This window comes from Staurois parvus, unplaced genomic scaffold (genome assembly GCF_062004578.1).
Source record: "Staurois parvus isolate SC_StPar_1 unplaced genomic scaffold, SC_StPar_1.0 ptg000066l, whole genome shotgun sequence".
Lineage (NCBI taxonomy): Eukaryota > Metazoa > Chordata > Amphibia > Anura > Ranidae > Staurois > Staurois parvus.
The window spans coordinates 88924-107211 of record NW_028317862.1 but is presented as its reverse complement, the minus strand read 5'-3'; the positions used below and the strand labels follow the sequence as shown (position 1 = coordinate 107211).

General features: G+C 44.8%; 1 pseudogene; it reads right to left on the bottom strand.

Annotated features, from left to right (window-relative positions):
- Window positions 1-16154: 16154 nt before the first annotated feature.
- Window positions 16155-17897, bottom strand: LOC149469578 (eEF1A lysine and N-terminal methyltransferase-like; annotated as a pseudogene).
- Between the last annotated feature and the right edge of the window lie 391 nt (window positions 17898-18288).

Here is an 18288-nt window from a genome sequence, read left to right as displayed (position 1 = left end):
CTTCCCACCATCACTGCCTCAGTCACCGCATGGAGCACACAGCCAACACTTCCGGGTCACAGCTGTCCAGCTCCTCATTGGCCACATTCTTCCACAAAAGGTTTTTCATTGGAAAAGCTGGCTGAAGACTGGAGCTCCACTTTCGACAGAAAACATGTGACCTCCATTCCACCATTTGTTTTTGTTAATGAACGTTAAAACATTTGGAGTGGAGGTCACATGTTTCCTGTCGACTGGAGCTCCACTCTACAGCCTCTGCTTGTTTGTTGCATTAAAGTTCACTAGCAAAAAAAAGGGGAGTGGAAGTCATGTGTTTCCTATTAAAAATGGAGCTCCATTCTGCAGCCAGACTCTATTGTAGAGGAGACTGGGGGCCGGAAGTGGGAGGAGCCAAAGGAAAGGCCGTGGGAGGAGACTGGGGACCGGAAGTGGGAGGAGTCTGAGGGAGGGCACACGAGTGTTGCTTAGCAACCCCAACACCACTGCTCAGTCTGCAGCTGGCTCTCCTGGGATCAACATCGATTCGGCGTTGCGAAGTGGCAGACCAACAGACCAATGGATTGCGAAGCCTGTGCAAGCAGGTGGAGCCAGCAACATGTGGGCGGTGATCATTTCATCTCTGAGCGAATGAAGGAGGAGATTGCGGAGCAGGGGGCGAGTACAGTGTATCTTTTATATTAGTATATATATGAATGATCGGTGAGGTAATTGGTTGTAGGCGGAGCTGTGGTCTGCAATCATCGGGTGATGGGACAGAATGTCATGTGTATGTACAGGTCTTTCATAGGATCGATCTCCTGTGTGCACAGCCAGCCCCCTGATCTGTAGAAGCAGCAATAGATAAACATGGGAAGAAGCAGATGATTGCAGGATGACCTTGCAGCCTCTTTATTCCTGTAGTAGTGCAGGTCTGGGACATGGCTCCATCACACTCAGGCTCACATACCACTTACTCACCTAAGGATTCCCCCCCCCCCCCCCTTTCTGACCAGGACATTTTTGGCTCTGTGTTACTTTAACTGACAATTGCGCGGTCATGCAACACTGCACCCAATTGAAATTTATGTCCTTTTTCCCTCCACAAATAGGGTTTTCTTTCAGTGGTATTTGATCGCCTGTACGTTTTTTTTTTGTTTTTTTTTTTTTTTTGCACTATAAGCAAAAAAATGCAGACAATTTTGAAAATAAAAAAAAATATTTTTCACTTTTTGCTATAAAAAATTAAAAAAAAAAAAAATCAAATTTCATCATATATTTAGGCCAAAATGTATTCTGGTACAAATACATGTAAATTAACTGGTTTATAGCATCTACAAATGGCGGTATATATACTGGAATTTTCATTTGTACTAGTAATGACGGCGATCAGCGACTTATAGCGGGACTGCGGTGGGCATTCTGACACTGGGGGCGGAGCAGAATACCTTTTGGCCTAAATTGATGTAGAAATTTGATTTACTGGACATGTTTAATAGCAAAAAGTCAAAAGTGTAGTTTTTTTTTTTTCAAAATTGTCAATCTTTTTTTGTTTATAAACGCAAAAAATAAAAACCGCACAGGCAATCAAATACCATCAAAAGAAAGCTCTGTTTGTGGAGAAAAAAAGACGCAAATTTAATTTGGGTACAGCATTGCATAACCGCGCAGTTGTCAGTTAAAGTAACAGCTCTGTATCGCAAAAAAATGGCCCGGTCAGGAAAAGAGGTAAATCAAATGGTTAAGATGCGACTTTCATGCAACTTTTGAGAGTTTACATTGCAGTCTATATCACTCCAGTCGCATGAAAGTCACATGAGTAGCACAGGAACCTTTTTAAAGTCGCTGCAACTTTGGTTGCATGCATTTGAACAGCTTCCATTGAAATACATGGGTTGCAACTTGTCATGTGACTTTTGTCAAGTTTATTTTTTCCCCAAGTCGCACAAGGGTGAATGGAGCCTTGAACACCATGTGAGGGAGGCCAGGCCTTGGAGTGTTACTGCATTCAGATCCATAGGAAACTGAACACAGGGTTCTGTGCTGGAGCCCTAATGCAGAGCTCACAGGAGGGAGTGAGAGAAGGGAAGGCAGCCAGCAGTCCATGTACACACCTTGTGTTTCGGTTGAATGTATTTGTGCAGCACACCACACAGCTCCAAGTATCCGCCATACCACTCGAAGGCCCGCTCCCCCCTGCGCCGGAAGAACTGCTGCCAGTACTCGCTGGAGGAGAACTCCTTACTGCTCTTCGGTAACAGATTCATCTTCCCACCATCACTGCCTCAGTCACCGCATGGAGCACACAGCCAACACTTCCGGGTCACAGCTGTCCACCTCCTCATTGGCCACATTCTTCCCAGAAAAGGTTTTTCATTGGAAAAGCTGGCTGAAGACTGGAGCTCCACTCGACAGGAAACATGTGACCTCCATTTGTTTTTGTTAATGAACTTTAAAACATTTGGAGTGGAGGTCACATGTTTCCTGTCGACTGGAGCTCCACTCTACAGCCTCTGCTTGTTTGTTGCATTAAAGTTCACTAGCAAAAAAATGGGGAGTGGAAGTCATGTGTTTCCTATTAAAAATGGAGCTCCATTCTGCAGCCAGACTCTATTGTAGAGGAGACTGGGGGCCGGAAGTGGGAGGAGCCTACGGCAAGGACTTGGGAGGAGACTGGGGGTCAGAAGTGGGAGGAGTCTGAGGGAGGGCAGGAAGTGGGAGGAGACACGAGTGTTGCTTAGCAACCCCAATACTGCTGCTCAGTCTGCAGCTGGCTCTCCTGGGATCAACATCGATTCGGCGATGCTGAGTGGCAGACCAACGGACCAATGGATTGCGAAGCCTGTGCAAGCAGGTGGAGCCAGCAACATGTGGGCGGTGATCATTTCATCTCTGAGCGAATAAAGGAGGAGATTGCGGAGCAGGGGGTGAGTACAGTGTATCTTTTATATTAGTATATATATGAATGATCGGTGAGGTAATTGGGGTGAAGTAGTTATTGGGACCGCCCCCCATGCAGCTGATGAACACTGACATTCAGTGAGGGTGGATCTAGAGAGGAATCCGTAGGCCGGTGTAGCGGCAAGATGAGTATCCCATGTAACTCGGTATCCCCCGAAGGCTTGGTGTGCCTTAAACCGGCGCATGCGCAGTTGCTTCAGGGGATACAGATTTTCATGGGATATTTATCTTGCCGCCGTTACACCAGTATGATTGTTCCCGGTTTGTTGGAGGCGGAGCTGTGGTCTGCAATCATCGGGTGATGGGACAGAATGTCATGTGTATGTACAGGTCTTTCATAGGATCGATCTCCTGTGTGCACAGCCAGCCCCCTGATCTGTAGAAGCAGCAATAGATAAACATGGGAAGAAGCAGATGATTGCAGGATGACCTTGCAGCCTCTTTATTCCTGTAGTAGTGCAGGTCTGGGACATGGCTCCATCACACTCAGGCTCACATACCACTTACCCACCTAAGGATTCCCCCCCCCTTCCTGACCAGGACATTTTTGGTGCTGTGTTACTTTAACTGACAATTGCGCGGTCATGCAACACTGCACCCAATTGAAATTGATGTCCTTTTCCCCTCCACAAATAGGGTTTTCCTTCAGTGGTATTTGATCGCTTGTACGGGTTTTTAAATTTTTTACACAATAAAGACCGACAATTTTGTGAAATAAAAAAAAATATTTTTGACTTTTTGCTATAAAACACAATTTAAAAAAAATTTTAAAAAATCAAATTTCGTCATATATTTAAGCCAAAATGTATTCTGCTACAAATACATGTACATTAACTGGTTTATAGCATCTACAAATGGCGGTGTATATATACTGGAATTTTCATTTGTACTAGTAATGACGGCGATCAGCAACTTATACTGGGACTGCGGTGGGCATTCTGACACTGGGGGGAACTAACTGCCACTGACATCCCCAGTGATCACTGCTAATAAAAAGCACTGACACTACCGTGTTTCCCTGAAAATAAGACACTGTCTTATATTTTTTTTGGCTCCAAAAAACACACTAGGTCTTATTTTTGGGGTAGGTCTTATTTTTTAAATGTCCAGGTGTGGACAGGGGGTGCAGAGGTGAGCTGCAGGCAGTTGTGGATGAGGGTTACTATGGAGAGGGCCGGCTGATGACAGTTGTGAGCTGCAGTCAGGTGCTGCAGATTTGACTTGACAGGTGACTTTCAGACAGGGTGCAGATATGAGCCACAGACAGAGTGCAGGGGTGAGTTGCAGACGTGGGATGCAGAGCTGAGCTGTGGTTGGGGGGTGCAAAGGTGGGTTGCAACTCAGCTCACCTCTGCACCCCCCCAGCCGCAGCTCACCTATGCACCCTGTCTACAACTCACCTGACTCAATTTACCTCTGCAACACCTGACTGTAGCTCACCTTTGCACATCCCCCTCCCCCTCCACTGCCTTCATATGTTTAGCTAGCTTTGCAAAACACAGCTGTCAGCAGCCGGCCTCTCTTTATAGTAACTCCCATTTTGGGTCTTCCCACACAGTGCACCAAGCACACTTACTCACCACTCCGCCACTTCCCCACTGGCCGGTGATTACCCCAAGGCATTGGCTTCCATGCATTAGGCTGCAGGAGGAGAAGCCCCACTCCTAAACACACTGCATAGTGCACCCGCATATATCTGTTCCTTCCCTGTCCCACACTGAGTACAGAAGTAGGGAGGTTCTGTGGGAGCGGATGGTGCTGTAAGTTGAGCCACGCTTGTGTTTATAAGAGACGGTAGATATGGGTGTGCGCAGGGCCAGTGCCAGAGCCAGAGGTGGCGGAAAGGCGTTCTGCCACATTCCAGCTGAAAAAAAAAGCCCTGATCACAACTAGGTCTTATTTTCAGGGTAGGTCTGATACTTTAGCAATTCTCAAAAATAGTACTAGGTCTTATTTTCGGGGTAGGTCTTATTTTAGGGGAAACAGGGTATGAATGACACTAGGCAGGAAGGGATTAACTTTTGGGCAATCAAACTAAAAATCCCTGTTGTGGAAAGTTTGCTAGAAAGGGTGTAAAGCAGTGGGCAGAGGATTGATTCACAATTTCTAGTCTTTACTGAAGGGGGTCTGCTCTCGGATGTCATCACTGAGGAGTGTCAATACTTCCGGGGGTGTACTGGGGTGTCTGTGCTGAGGGGTGTTTGTACTGGTGGTTACTGGGGGGTCTTTTCCTTTGGAGGTGTCTGTAGTTGGGGGGTGACCTGTACAAGGCGATTCTGTACTGAGAGTGTCTGTCCTTGGAATGTCTGCATAGGGGCATGTCCATAGTTAACTGCATTGAAGCACACTACCATACTTTTGCAGAGCACGGTGTTTCAAAAATAGCATGCATTTTTGATCTTTGATGTGAAAGTCATACATGAGTTTCTATACTGTTTCAGCACCCCCTAGAGGTTGCATCCTTCGCGGCTGATCTTTCACCTAGGCAGATCTCCGCTTGAGGCCGATCCTTCTAGGGGACTGGAAGAGTATGAACTCTGCACTGCTGTCCCGTCTGTGTGCGCCGTCTCGACTGTAAAACGGGGAAGAAGGTATACCCCTCTACGGAGGACAGACAGCAGAATCTTTTTGACCAGAGCATCAGCAACACAGCAAATGTGTGTGCAATAATGGTTTGTGTACTAAGCGTTTTGTTTTGTGGGTGGTCATTAGTTCAGGGGTTCTGTACTGGGTGTGTCTATGGAAGGGTCTGTACTCAGGAGGGGTCTGTACTGATGTGGACTGTACAGGGTGAATCTGCACTGGGAAGGTTTAAACTGAAGGGGGCTCCACTTTGCTTTTCTGCAATGGGGAATCAGTACTGGGGAATCTGTACTGGGGATCTGTACTGAGGGGGACTGCACTGCGGGAGTCCTTACTGGGGAGGGTCCGCACAAGATGTCTTTACTGAGGGTTGTCTTTTTTCAGGAGGTGTACTGGGGTGTCTGTACTAGTGGTTACTGGGGATCTGTACTAATGGAGGGGGGGGGTGTGATTGGGATGAATCTTTACAAGGTGGGTCTGTATTGCATTGTCCAGGTCTGTAACCAGACCTGTACCTGTAGCTTTTCTTCATCTTTTGCCTATCTGCCCTATAATGGCACTATATCCACTAGAGCATTTGCATTTTTCAGAGTAGAGTAGATCCTGGCCAGAGAAGGATTATTTTGACGCAGTTGGCCACCTTAAACATGTATTGAAATACATGTGAACTAAAAATCCCTGTTGTGGAAATTTTGCTAAAAAAGAGTGTAAAGCAGTGGGCAGAGGATTGATTCAGAATTTGTAGTCTTTACTGAAGGGGGCCTGCTCTCGGATGTCTTCACTGAGGAGTGTCAAAACTTCTGGGAGTGTACTGGGGTGTCTGTGCTGAGGGGTGTGTGTACTGGTGGTTACTGGGGGGTCTTTTCCATTGGAGGCGTCTGTAGTTGGGGGGTGACCTGTACAAGGCGATTCTGTACTGAGAGTGTCTATCCTTGGAATGTCTGCATAGGGTCATGTCCATAGTTAACTGCATTGAAGCACACTACCATACTTTGCAGAGCACGGTTTTTCAAAAATAGCATGCATTTTTGATCTTTGATGTGAAAGTCATACATGAGTTTCTATACTGTTTCAGCACCCCCTAGAGGTTGCATCCTTCGCGGCTGATCTTTCACCTAGGCAGATCTCCGCTTGAGGCCGATCCTTCTAGGGGACTGGAAGAGTATGAACTCTGCACTGCTGTCCCGTCTGTGTGCGCCGTCTCGACTGTAAAACGGGGAAGAAGGTATACCCCTCTACGGAGGACAGACAGCAGAATCTTTTTGACCAGAGCATCAGCAACACAGCAAATGTGTGTGCAATAATGGTTTGTGTACTGAGGGTTGTGTTTTCTGGGTGGGTCATTAGTGCAGGGGTTCTGTACTGGGTGTGTCTATGGAAGGGTCTGTACTCAGGAGGAGTCTGTAGTGATGTGGACTGTACAGGGTGAATCTGCACTGGGAAGGTTTAAACTCAAGGGGGCTCCACTTTGCTTTTCTGCAATGGGGAATCTGTACTGGGGATCTGTACTGAGGGGGACTGCACTGCGGGAGTCCTTACTGGGGAGGGTCCGCACAAGATGTCTTTACTGAGGGTTGTCTTTTTTCAGGAGGTGTACTGGGGTGTCTGTACTAGTGGTTAATGGGGATCTGTACTAATGGAGGGGGTGTGTGATTGGGATGAATCTTTACAAGGTGGGTCTGTATTGCATTGTCCAGGTCTGTAACCAGACCTGCACCTGTAGCTTTTCTTCATCTTTTGCCTATCTGCCCTAAAATGGCACTATATCCACTAGAGCATTTGCATTTTTCAGAGTAGAGTAGATCCTGGCCAAGAAAGGATTATTTTGACGCAGTTGGCCACCTTAAACATGTATTGAAATACATGTGAACTAAAAATCCCTGTTGTGGAAATTTTGCTAAAAAAGAGTGTAAAGCAGTGGGCAGAGGATTGATTCAGAATTTGTAGTCTTTACTGAAGGGGTCTGCTCTCGGATGTCTTCACTGAGGAGTGTCAATACTTCTGGGGGTGCACTGGAGTGTCTGTGCTGAGGGGTGTTTGTACTGGTGGTTACTGGGGGGTCTTTTCCATTGGAGGCGTCTGTAGTTGGGGGGTGACCTGTACAAGGCGATTCTGTACTGAGAGTGTCTATCCTTGGAATGTCTGCATAGGGTCATGTCCATAGTTAACTGCATTGAAGCACACTACCATACTTTGCAGAGCACGGTGTTTCAAAAATAGCATGCATTTTTGATCTTTGATGTGAAAGTCATACATGAGTTTCTATACTGTTTCAGCACCCCCTAGAGGTTGCATCCTTCGCGGCTGATCTTTCACCTAGGCAGATCTCCGCTTGAGGCCGATCCTTCTAGGGGACTGGAAGAGTATGAACTCTGCACTGCTGTCCCGTCTGTGTGCGCTGTCTCGACTGTAAAACGGGGAAGAAGGTATAGCCCTCTACGGAGGACAGACAGCAGAACCTTTTTGACCAGAGCATCAGCAACACAGCAAATGTGTGTGCAATAATGGTTTGTGTACTAAGCGTTTTGTTTTGTGGGTGGGTCATTAGTTCAGGGGTTCTGTACTGGGTGTGTCTATGGAAGGGTCTGTACTCAGGAGGGGTCTGTACTTATGTGGACTGTACAGGGTGAATCTGCATTGGGAAGGTTTAAACTGAGGGGGACTCCACTTGGTTTTTCTGCAATGGGGAATCTGTACTGAGGGGGACTGCACTGCGGGAGTCCTTACTGGGAAGGGTCTGCACCAAGATGTCTTAACTGCGGGTTGTCTATATTTCGGGAGGTGTACTGGGATGTCTGTACTGGTGGTTACTGGGGATCTGTACTAATGGAGGGGGGGGGTGTTTGGGATGAATTTTTACAAGGTGGGTCTGTATTGCATTGTCCAGGTCTGTAACCAGACCTGCACCTGTAGCTTTTCTTCATCTTTTGCCTATTTGCCCTAAAATGGCACTATATCCACTACAGCATTTGCATTTTTCAGAGTAGAGTAGATCCTGGCCAGAGAAGGATTATTTTGACGCAGTTGGCCACCTTAAACATGTATTGAAATACATGTGAACTAAAAATCCCTGTTGTGGAAATTTTGCTAAAAAAGAGTGTAAAGCAGTGGGCAGAGGATTGATTCAGAATTTGTAGTCTTTACTGAAGGGGGCCTGCTCTCGGATGTCTTCACTGAGGAGTGTCAAAACTTCTGGGGGTGTACTGGGGGGTCTTTTCCATTGGAGGCGTCTGTAGTTGGGGGGTGACCTGTACAAGGCGATTCTGTACTGAGAGTGTCTATCCTTGGAATGTCTGCATAGGGTCATGTCCATAGTTAACTGCATTGAAGCACACTATCATACTTTGCAGAGCACGGTGTTTCAAAAATAGCATGCATTTTTGATCTTTGATGTGAAAGTCATACATGAGTTTCTATACTGTTTCAGCACCCCCTAGAGGTTGCATCCTTCGCGGCTGATCTTTCACCTAGGCAGATCTCCGCTTGAGGCCGATCCTTCTAGGGGACTGGAAGAGTATGAACTCTGCACTGCTGTCCCGTCTGTGTGCGCCGTCTCGACTGTAAAACGGGGAAGAAGGTATACCCCTCTACGGAGGACAGACAGCAGAATCTTTTTGACCAGAGCATCAGCAACACAGCAAATGTGTGTGCAATGATGGTTTGTGTACTGAGGGTTGTGTTTTCTGGGTGGGTCATTAGTGCAGGGGTTGTGTACTGAGTGTGTCTATGGAAGGGTCTGTACTCAGGAGGGGTCTGTAGTGATGTGGACTGTACAGGGTGAATCTGCACTGGGAAGGTTTAAACTGAAGGGGGCTCCACTTTGCTTTTCTGCAATGGGGAATCTGTTATGGGGATCTGTACTGAGGGTGACTGCACTGAGGGAGTCCTTACTGGGAAGGGTCCGCACCAAGATGTCTTTACTGCGGGTTGTCAATATTTCGGGAGGTGTACTGGGATGTCTGTACTGGTGGTTACTGGGGATCTGTACTAATGGAGGGGGGGTGTGATTGGGATGAATCTTTACAAGGTGGGTCTGTATTGCATTGTCCAGGTCTGTAACCAGACCTGCACCTGTAGCTTTTCTTCATCTTTTGCCTATCTGCCCTATAATGGCACTATATCCACTAGAGCATTTGCATTTTTCAAAGTAGAGTAGAGCCTGGCCAGAGAAGTTTAATTTTGACGCAGTTGGCCACCTTAAACATGTATTGAAATACATGTGAACTAAAAATCCCTGTTGTGGAAATTTTGCTAAAAAAGGGTGTAAAGCAGTGGGCAGAGGATTGATTCAGAATTTGTAGTCTTTACTGAAGGGGGTCTGCTCTCGGATGTCTACACTGAGGAGTGTCATTACTTCTGGGGGTGTACTGGGGTGTCTGTGCTGAGGGGTGTTTGTACTGGTGGTTACTGGGGGGTCTTTTCCATTGGAGGCGTCTGTAGTTGGGGGGTGACCTGTACAAGGCGATTCTGTACTGAGAGTGTCTATCCTTGGAATGTCTGCATAGGGTCATGTCCATAGTTAACTGCATTGAAGCACACTACCATACTTTGCAGAGCATGGTGTTTCAAAAATAGCATGCATTTTTGATCTTTGATGTGAAAGTCATACATGAGTTTCTATACTGTTTCAGCACCCCCTAGAGGTTGCATCCTTCGCGGCTGATCTTTCACCTAGGCAGATCTCCCCTTGAGGCCGATCCTTCTAGGGGACTGGAAGAGTATGAACTCTGCACTGCTGTCCCGTCTGTGTGCGCCGTCTCGACTGTAAAACGAGGAAGAAGGTATACCCCTCTACGGAGGACAGACAGCAGAACCTTTTTGACCTGAGCATCCGCAACACAGCAAATGTGTGTGCAATAATGGTTTGTGTACTAAGCGTTTTGTTTTGTGGGTGGGTCATTAGTTCAGGGGTTCTTTACTGGGTGTGTCTATGGAAGGGTCTGTACTCAGGAGGGGTCTGTACTTATGTGGACTGTACAGGGTGAATCTGCATTGGGAAGGTTTAAACTGAGGGGGACTCCACTTGGTTTTTCTGCAATGGGGAATCTGTACTGGGGATCTGTACTGAGGGGGACTGCACTGCGGGAGTCCTTACTGGGGAGGGTCCGCACAAGATGTCTTTACTGAGGGTTGTCTTTTTTCAGGAGGTGTACTGGGGTGTCTGTACTAGTGGTTACTGGGGATCTGTACTAATGGAGGGGGGGGTGTGATTGGGATGAATCTTTACAAGGTGGGTCTGTATTGCATTGTCCAGGTCTGTAACCAGACCTGCACCTGTAGCTCTTCTACATCTTTTGCCTATCTGCCCTATAATGGCACTATATCCACTAGAGCATTTGCATTTTTCAGAGTAGAGTAAAGACTGGACAGAGAAGAATTACTTTGACTCAGTGTGCCACCTTAAACATAATATTATCGCCACAGTAATTCAGTATTTCTTTGAGAAAGCAAGGACAGGTATTTCTAAATAACCTAGAGACCAGCATTTATGTTTTAGAGATAATTAGCCTTAAGATTCCAAACTCAGTGGGCTACAGTGGTGGCAGCACACAATTTTACCTGCTGGTTATCTGCCAATCCTGACAGAGCTAGTTCTAGAACTTTAGCAGACAGCTCTGACTGAATACAATCCATGCTTTCAAAGTGCTGATCCCTATGCAAGGCCACGATTATCAGACGACTGAACCCAACGCTTCTAGCCAATTGTCTCCATCCAGGTTCAGAACCAAACAGCCACTCTGTTTCTCTTCCCTGGGGAACTGGAAAACAGGAATCCAAAAGTAACTGCAGTAACAAAAAAATATAAAATAGATATTCAACTTCCCAATGTAACTTATTTTCATCCTTGTATGATTTTATTAGTGTTTTGGGGGTGGGTGACCTTGCCACTATATTTTTCCTATACACCTGGTTTTTGCAATAGTGGGTCTTATTAGCAGTAACTTCTTAAACTGCAAGTTTCAAGAATGTGACTGACAAAGATCACCCTGGATGTAATAAGAGCTACAGTAAAGAAAATATGTTCACCTCACATAGAAGTTAAATCCAAGTTTGACCTGTGTGTTTTCTAGCCCACAAATACTTCCTAAAAATTAAAAAAGTTGCCTGGTTACTATGTCATCCAGTTAGGGATTACAGCTGCTTTAGTTTGCTAAAGTACTATGATTGTGTGGGTATGTCACTGCCCAGTACAAGCATTTGTGCACCATGTGCTTCAGTAAGTTTTTACAAAGCTTACTGAAAGCAAATGTGCCAGAGTGAAAATGCAGGAAAACCATTCAGGGGGGGACAGGGCGTTGTCTCCCTTTAACAGGAACTGCCTAAGTGACAACTTTAATAACAAGATTATAAGATATTAGTTCAATCAAAGTTATAGAATTAAAAAAAAAATGAAAATTACAAAAAAAGAACTGCCGAATTCTATGCAGGAAGCTATAATTATTTTACTCCCGAAACCTTGGAAAGAAGCTTTTGTCATACTCGTACTGCCCCATTTCTTTATTGAATAGAAACATTAAACTCTTAGCTCGAGTCTTGGTGACCAGGCTAAGGTCATTGGTACACGGATTCATGAGGATCAGCCTGGGGGAAGGAGGTCCATTCTCGCGTTTGACAGTGTAGAATGGCCCTATCTTTGGGAAGTACTCTCTAGGTCTGGCTTGGGCATCAATTGTATTAACTAGACAGACTTCACATAAATAACAAACTTTCCAAGGGGCACTTGGCAGGGGTGGGTGACCCCTCTCCCCCCTGCTCTTGCCTTGGCAATAGAGCCTCTGGCCATTATGATCTGCAACTCTGTCCACAGAGGAAACACAGAGGAAAAGATATCCCTCTATGCCTATACCACCCTATTACATTTAGGTGACACAGCCAACTCGTTGAAGGCACTCATGGATCTTATCACTTGATTTGGGAAATACTCCGGTTTCATCATTAATTGGAATAAATCTGCCCTTATGCCCCTGGAGACACTAAATTTGCCCCTACCAGCTTGTACCTCACAGATACCGGTCACTACGTCCTTTAAATATGTCTCCCCTGATCCTAATCAGTACCTACAACTAAATCTGGCTCCGCTACTAGATAAGCACAAAACGAAATGTAAGGCCTGGCGTAAGCTTCCCCTATCAGTGGTAGGGCAGGTAAACCTGATCAAAATGATTTGGTCACCGCAGCGCCTATATGTTTTTCACAACTCCCCTATATGGATAGCAAAGTTGTGGTTCTCCTGAATAGACTCCCAATTTTTAGATCTAATATGGAAGAAACAACAGGCCAGAATCAGTCTGTCGGCCTTACAATATGGCTACCCGTCCCACATCCTAGAATGTATTACCTAGTGGCACAGCTTCAGCAACTAACTGGATAAGGGCTCTTAAATCACTCAGACTCAGTGGCTAGGCTGATTGTATTAACCAACCCAGTTCTTCCGGCACTCTCCCACTTGGAGTTGGCTCTCCAGTATGGGATGCTTTAAGACTACTCTAAGCATCAGTGGGTTTCTAGACATTTCCCCCATTTGGGGTAATCCTGGGTATCCAGAATTAGTGAAACTGAAGGGCTTTCATTAGTGGAGGTAGAGAGGGATATATTTTCTTGACCAGTTGTTCCGGGAATCATTATTAACCATTTCAATACCGTGCAATTTTACACCTTCCTGCCCAGGCCAGTTTTCAGGTTTCAGCGCTCTCACACTTTGAATGACAATTGCGCGGTCATACAACATTGTACCCAAACTAAAATTTTATCATTTTCTTCACACAACTAGAGCTTTCTTTTGGTGGTATTTAATCACCGCTGGGGTTTTTATTTTTTGCTAAATTAACAAAAAAAGACCAAAAATTTTGAAAAAAAAAACACATTTTTGTTTGTTTCTGTTATAAAAGTTTACAAATAAATAATTGTTCTTCATAAATTTAGGCCGAGATGTATTCTGCTACATGTCTTTGGTGAAAATAACCCAAATTAGGATGTATTTTTTAGTTTGTAGGAAAGTTATAGAGTTTACAAACTATGGTATAGATCTGAATATTGATCAATCCTGAAGTACTGACAGCCAATCTAATATCTTGAGGTCCAAGAATGTCAGAACAGTACAGATATCCCCCAAATGACCCCTTTTTGCAGAGTAGACAGTCCGACGTACTTCATAAGAGGCATGGCGAGTTTTTTGAAGTTGTATTTTTTTGTCATAATTTTTCGGAAAATGAAAAAATTAAAAAAATTATTTTCACTATTTTTTTTTTTACATACTGTCACCAGTGCAGTACAGCGTCATCATATAACTGGCATGGCGGTGAACAGCGACACTGACTGGTGACAGTATGAAAAAAAAATATTTTTTTTTTTTTTAATTTTTTTTTATTATATTTACTTTTTTATTACATTTTTTTTTATTTTTTTTAAGATTTTTTTTCATATTTTACTATGACCAAAATAGTACAATGTTACCATAGTAACACTGTACTACTTTGGGGAAGTGATCAGTATTTTTTTTTTTTTTTACACAATTTGCTTATAGCAAAGAATTACTTTGCTATAAGCAAGCATTTACCTGAATGAAATCGATTCATTCAGCTTTTTTTTTTTTTTTGTGCTTAGCTGTGATTTGGTCACAGCTAATCACATGACATGTGCATGTGATTAGCTGTGACCATTCACAGCTGGGCACTAGTATACAATGGATGGCATCATGAATGAAGCCATCCATTGTATACAACTGTCATGTGACCTGCTGTGATTGGTCACAGCAGGTCACATGGTACCAGCAACGGGAGCCGGTACTCGGATCTGTCATCGGCCGTGTCCGAGGTGCACGGGCGGTGACAGATTGCACTGCTGCGTCGCTCTGCAACCGCGCAAACCGCGCATGTGCGGGAGCACGCCAAATGGCGTGCACCCGGAAAGCTGCAGCGCTTTTCAAGCCGCCAAACGGCCATTGGCCGGGCGGCTAACGGTTAAAGATGGCCCTGAGTGCTGTATACTGTATGCAGTTAATGCTGCATACAGTTAATACAGCACTGCCAGCAGGCGCATGCATCGGTAATGGAAATAGTGCGTTTGGGCCAGCTTGGCCCAACAAACTATTTTAAGTGAAATTAAACCTTTAATGCATAATGGTGACCAGGAAATCCTTGGTCTACATTTTTATTTTGTTGCAGCAGAGACAGTGGGGTAGATTTACTAAAACTAGAGCCCTCAGAATCTGGTACAGCTGTGCATGGCAGCCAAGCATCTTATAACAGCTTGTTCAATGAAACTTTGGCAATAAAACCTGGAAGCTGATTGGTTTCTATGCAGAGTTGCACCAGATTTTGCAGCTTTATTAATTAACCCCCATTGTGTGTATCATCTGCGGTAAAAGGTCTACTGCTTGCATTTTAAATATAGACTTTAGTTCTGCTCTAAGTGGAGTCTGAAGTTGTCACTCATCCCGTTTGCACCCACCACCACCATTGCCACTGATCACAAGCTACCCCCCCAGCAACCAATGGGTGAGCGGTAATGATGTGCAGTAACCTCTAGCAACCAATCAGCAAGCAGAAATTATGTGCTGTATCCTCTAGCAACTAATCAGTAAGGATATGCTGTAACCTCTGGCAACCAATCACAATCACTGCCTGATCTGGTGTAGTAAACTTATTTTGAGTCTAGCTGCTACTTATTGTATGGCCCAGGGCAGGTGGAGAGCAAAATTCAATGAGGAGGGGGGGGGGGAGGAGAGAGGTGGTGGGAGAAAGGGGAGTTGGGAAGGGGGGAGAATGGGGGTAGAGGGGTATGAGAGAGAGGTGAGGGGGAGAAAGGGGGTGGGGTGAGAGGTGTGAGAGAGAGAGACCCTAGCCCTGTCTTCAGTTCCTCCCGTGCCTCCCTGTCCCAGTCCGTCTGCCAGTAGGTATGTGTGATGCTCTGTACCTGACAGCAGCAGGCTGCGGCCATTCTGATTCTGGGTGATCTGCTCGTTCCCCTGCTCTGTGGCCTCTGGCTATCTGCACTCCAGCCCATCCTTGTCCTCTGGGCCCCTGGTCAGCTTGTCCCCTAGTTGTCGGAGCTGTGAGCCGAGAGGTTTCCATGCTCTGGGAGGCACCGCCGTTGGGGATGCTGCACCCGCTGCTGCTCAGTGTCAGGGGAAGTCTTCCTGCTCATAGGCTCTCAATCCTAGCTGCCCTCGATGCTCGCCTTCCCCCTGCTCCTGCTGCCACCGGGATCCTTCAAGACAAAGGGCTCAAGGGGCAGCTGCTTTTGGGCCCCACAACGATTGGGCCCGGGGCAGCTGCCAGTTTGCCTTGCGTTAAAGATGGCAATGAGAGCGCTGTGTTCTAGCAGCAGTAATGGACTTCCTGCTCTATTCCTGGAACAATATCCAGCTAGGATGAGCATTGCTCAGCCATTCACATGAAGCTTTGCATTTTTAGAATTAATACAAGGCCTTCTATGACTGGTTGAGCAAAGCTCAGGCTAACTTGTTTTTGTCCTGGAAATGGGACAGAAAGTCTCTAGCTGACTGCCTGGAACACAACACTGTATGCTGCACGCAGCTGAAGTAACATACAGTTTATACAGCAGGTGTATGTTTTAGTAATGGAAATGGTTTGTTTGGACCAGCTTGGCCCCAAAAAATATTTAAAATTAAATTAAACCTAGAGTTCTACTTTAATTAAGCACCACTGCTACCAGGATTTGAGTGTTAGTAAGATGCTGACAGAAGAGAAAAGAAGAAAAATGGAAAAAATAGAAAATTAAAGGGAAAAAAAAAAGAAGATATTATTATTATACAGTATTTATAAAGCACCAATAGTTCACTCAGCGCTGTACATTACAAAGGGGGACAGAACATGTGACAGAACAATACCAATACAATGCAAAACATGAGGGGATCGAGGGCCCTGCTCTTTCGAGCTTACAATCTAGAAGGGAATATATATAGATAGAGACACATACATATATACATACATATAACATCTGAATTTGTATTGTATGTGAATTCCTTTAAATTTAAAATGGGAAATCCTTTAGAAGAGTAGCTAATTATAGTCCCCTTTAAAGTGGTGTTCGGACTTTGACTTATTCATATTACATTAAGTGCAGAATATTACAGAAAGAATATTAGGACATAAGAAGAAGAAAAAAAAAAAGAAAGCCCAGCTTACTTATAAATATTGCAAAGTAATTGGCATGAGATAGTCCTACAGTAAGACTATCTACCACATAAAAGGTGTAACAAATTCTTCTAGAATCTCCATCACACAAGTCTAATGACACTTCCTGAGAACTCTGATTTTGGTTCAGGCGGTTACGGATTAGTGCATATTGCTGTTGTTCTTTCACTGCTGCCATTAGTTCATCAGGGCTTGAACAACGCAGCGGCTTGGCGCCCTCCTTAGCCATAATTTCCAAGACTTGTGGAAACCCTGGCATCAGTCGCATCACAAATAAAAATACTAGTAAAGGAAACTGACTGCCAGACTCATTGCTGCTGCTTCTGATACTTGATGAACTCGAACCATCCATCCACCTTGGTAGAACTGATTTACTAGTTTGTCCAAGACGTGGCCTTGAGCCAAAGATACACAAACATATCGTCCGCCATATTGCAAGACACAACCAATTTCAACCAGCAACTTTGTAGCAGTTTCCAGAGTTCTTTCTTCTGTATCAGGGAGTATGGCATCCAATGTCCCCTTATCCAACACAGCCTGAAAGTGAGAATCAGAAAATGTAGTCTGTGTGGCATCCATCAACTGATATGTCATCAGAGGTCTTCGTTTGGCATTTTGCTCGTTCATTTGGCGAATGACCACTTCACTCAAAACAATATTGGTCAGATTCTGGCATCCAGCATCATATAGCCTTTCACTTTGCCACAGCCCACCACTAGCACCTGCAAGAAACAAGATGTACAAACCAGTTATGTAAAACCTGGACCTGTCACCACCTTCTATCATTGAATGAATGCAGTGTAGAGTAGGTGGTGAAAGGATCTTTCCTTTTTCCCATAATTAATTCTTACAACACTTATTAAAGCTCGGTAAAGCGCTCTAGTGAAAGTATATTTAAAGATAAAACTTTGGATAAAGTAGAGGAGGGTTAAAGCAGAACTGAAGTCCACAAATACTAACCTCCTGACACTGGAATCATCTTCTCTGATTCTTCTGGATGCAGGACTTCAGATGTCACTTAGGGGTACGGAGAATGTGCATGTGCAGCTCAGTGTACATTCTAGAGAAGATAGTGATTAGGGAGATAAGTTTTTTTTATTGGTTTTAGAACGTAAAAATTAGAGCCTGTCATTGACTTGTACAGGTTGTGACTGAAAGCGAACAAATGTGGCTCCCAGGTGCATCCATGTGCATAAGTCCTTAAAAATTAACTACACTGCATCTGAGCAACACAAATCAAAAACACTATTTAATTCATTTTTAATATTCAAAGCAAACTCCCCCATCCATCCATGTCTAATTTTTTATTTTGCTGAGAAATCACTTTGAAAAACAGCCCAAGCATTTTTAGCTGTGGCCATCTTGAGTAAGGGCAGATGATTCCTGTAGCATTTACTTCCTGTAATCCATCTGCTCTTAGCTCAGGCATGCAAACAGGGTGTTTGCTTAGCCAAGAAAGCCCCTCCTCCCCCCTAAAGATTCCTGGGATGTAGGACATCATTTGCCTAGGCACAGAATCTAGGGTGTAACTGAAGAAATGTATAAAAAAAAAAAAAAGTTTAAAACAGGTAAATGCAATATACTTTCCTATCTATTGCTAGCAGCATAA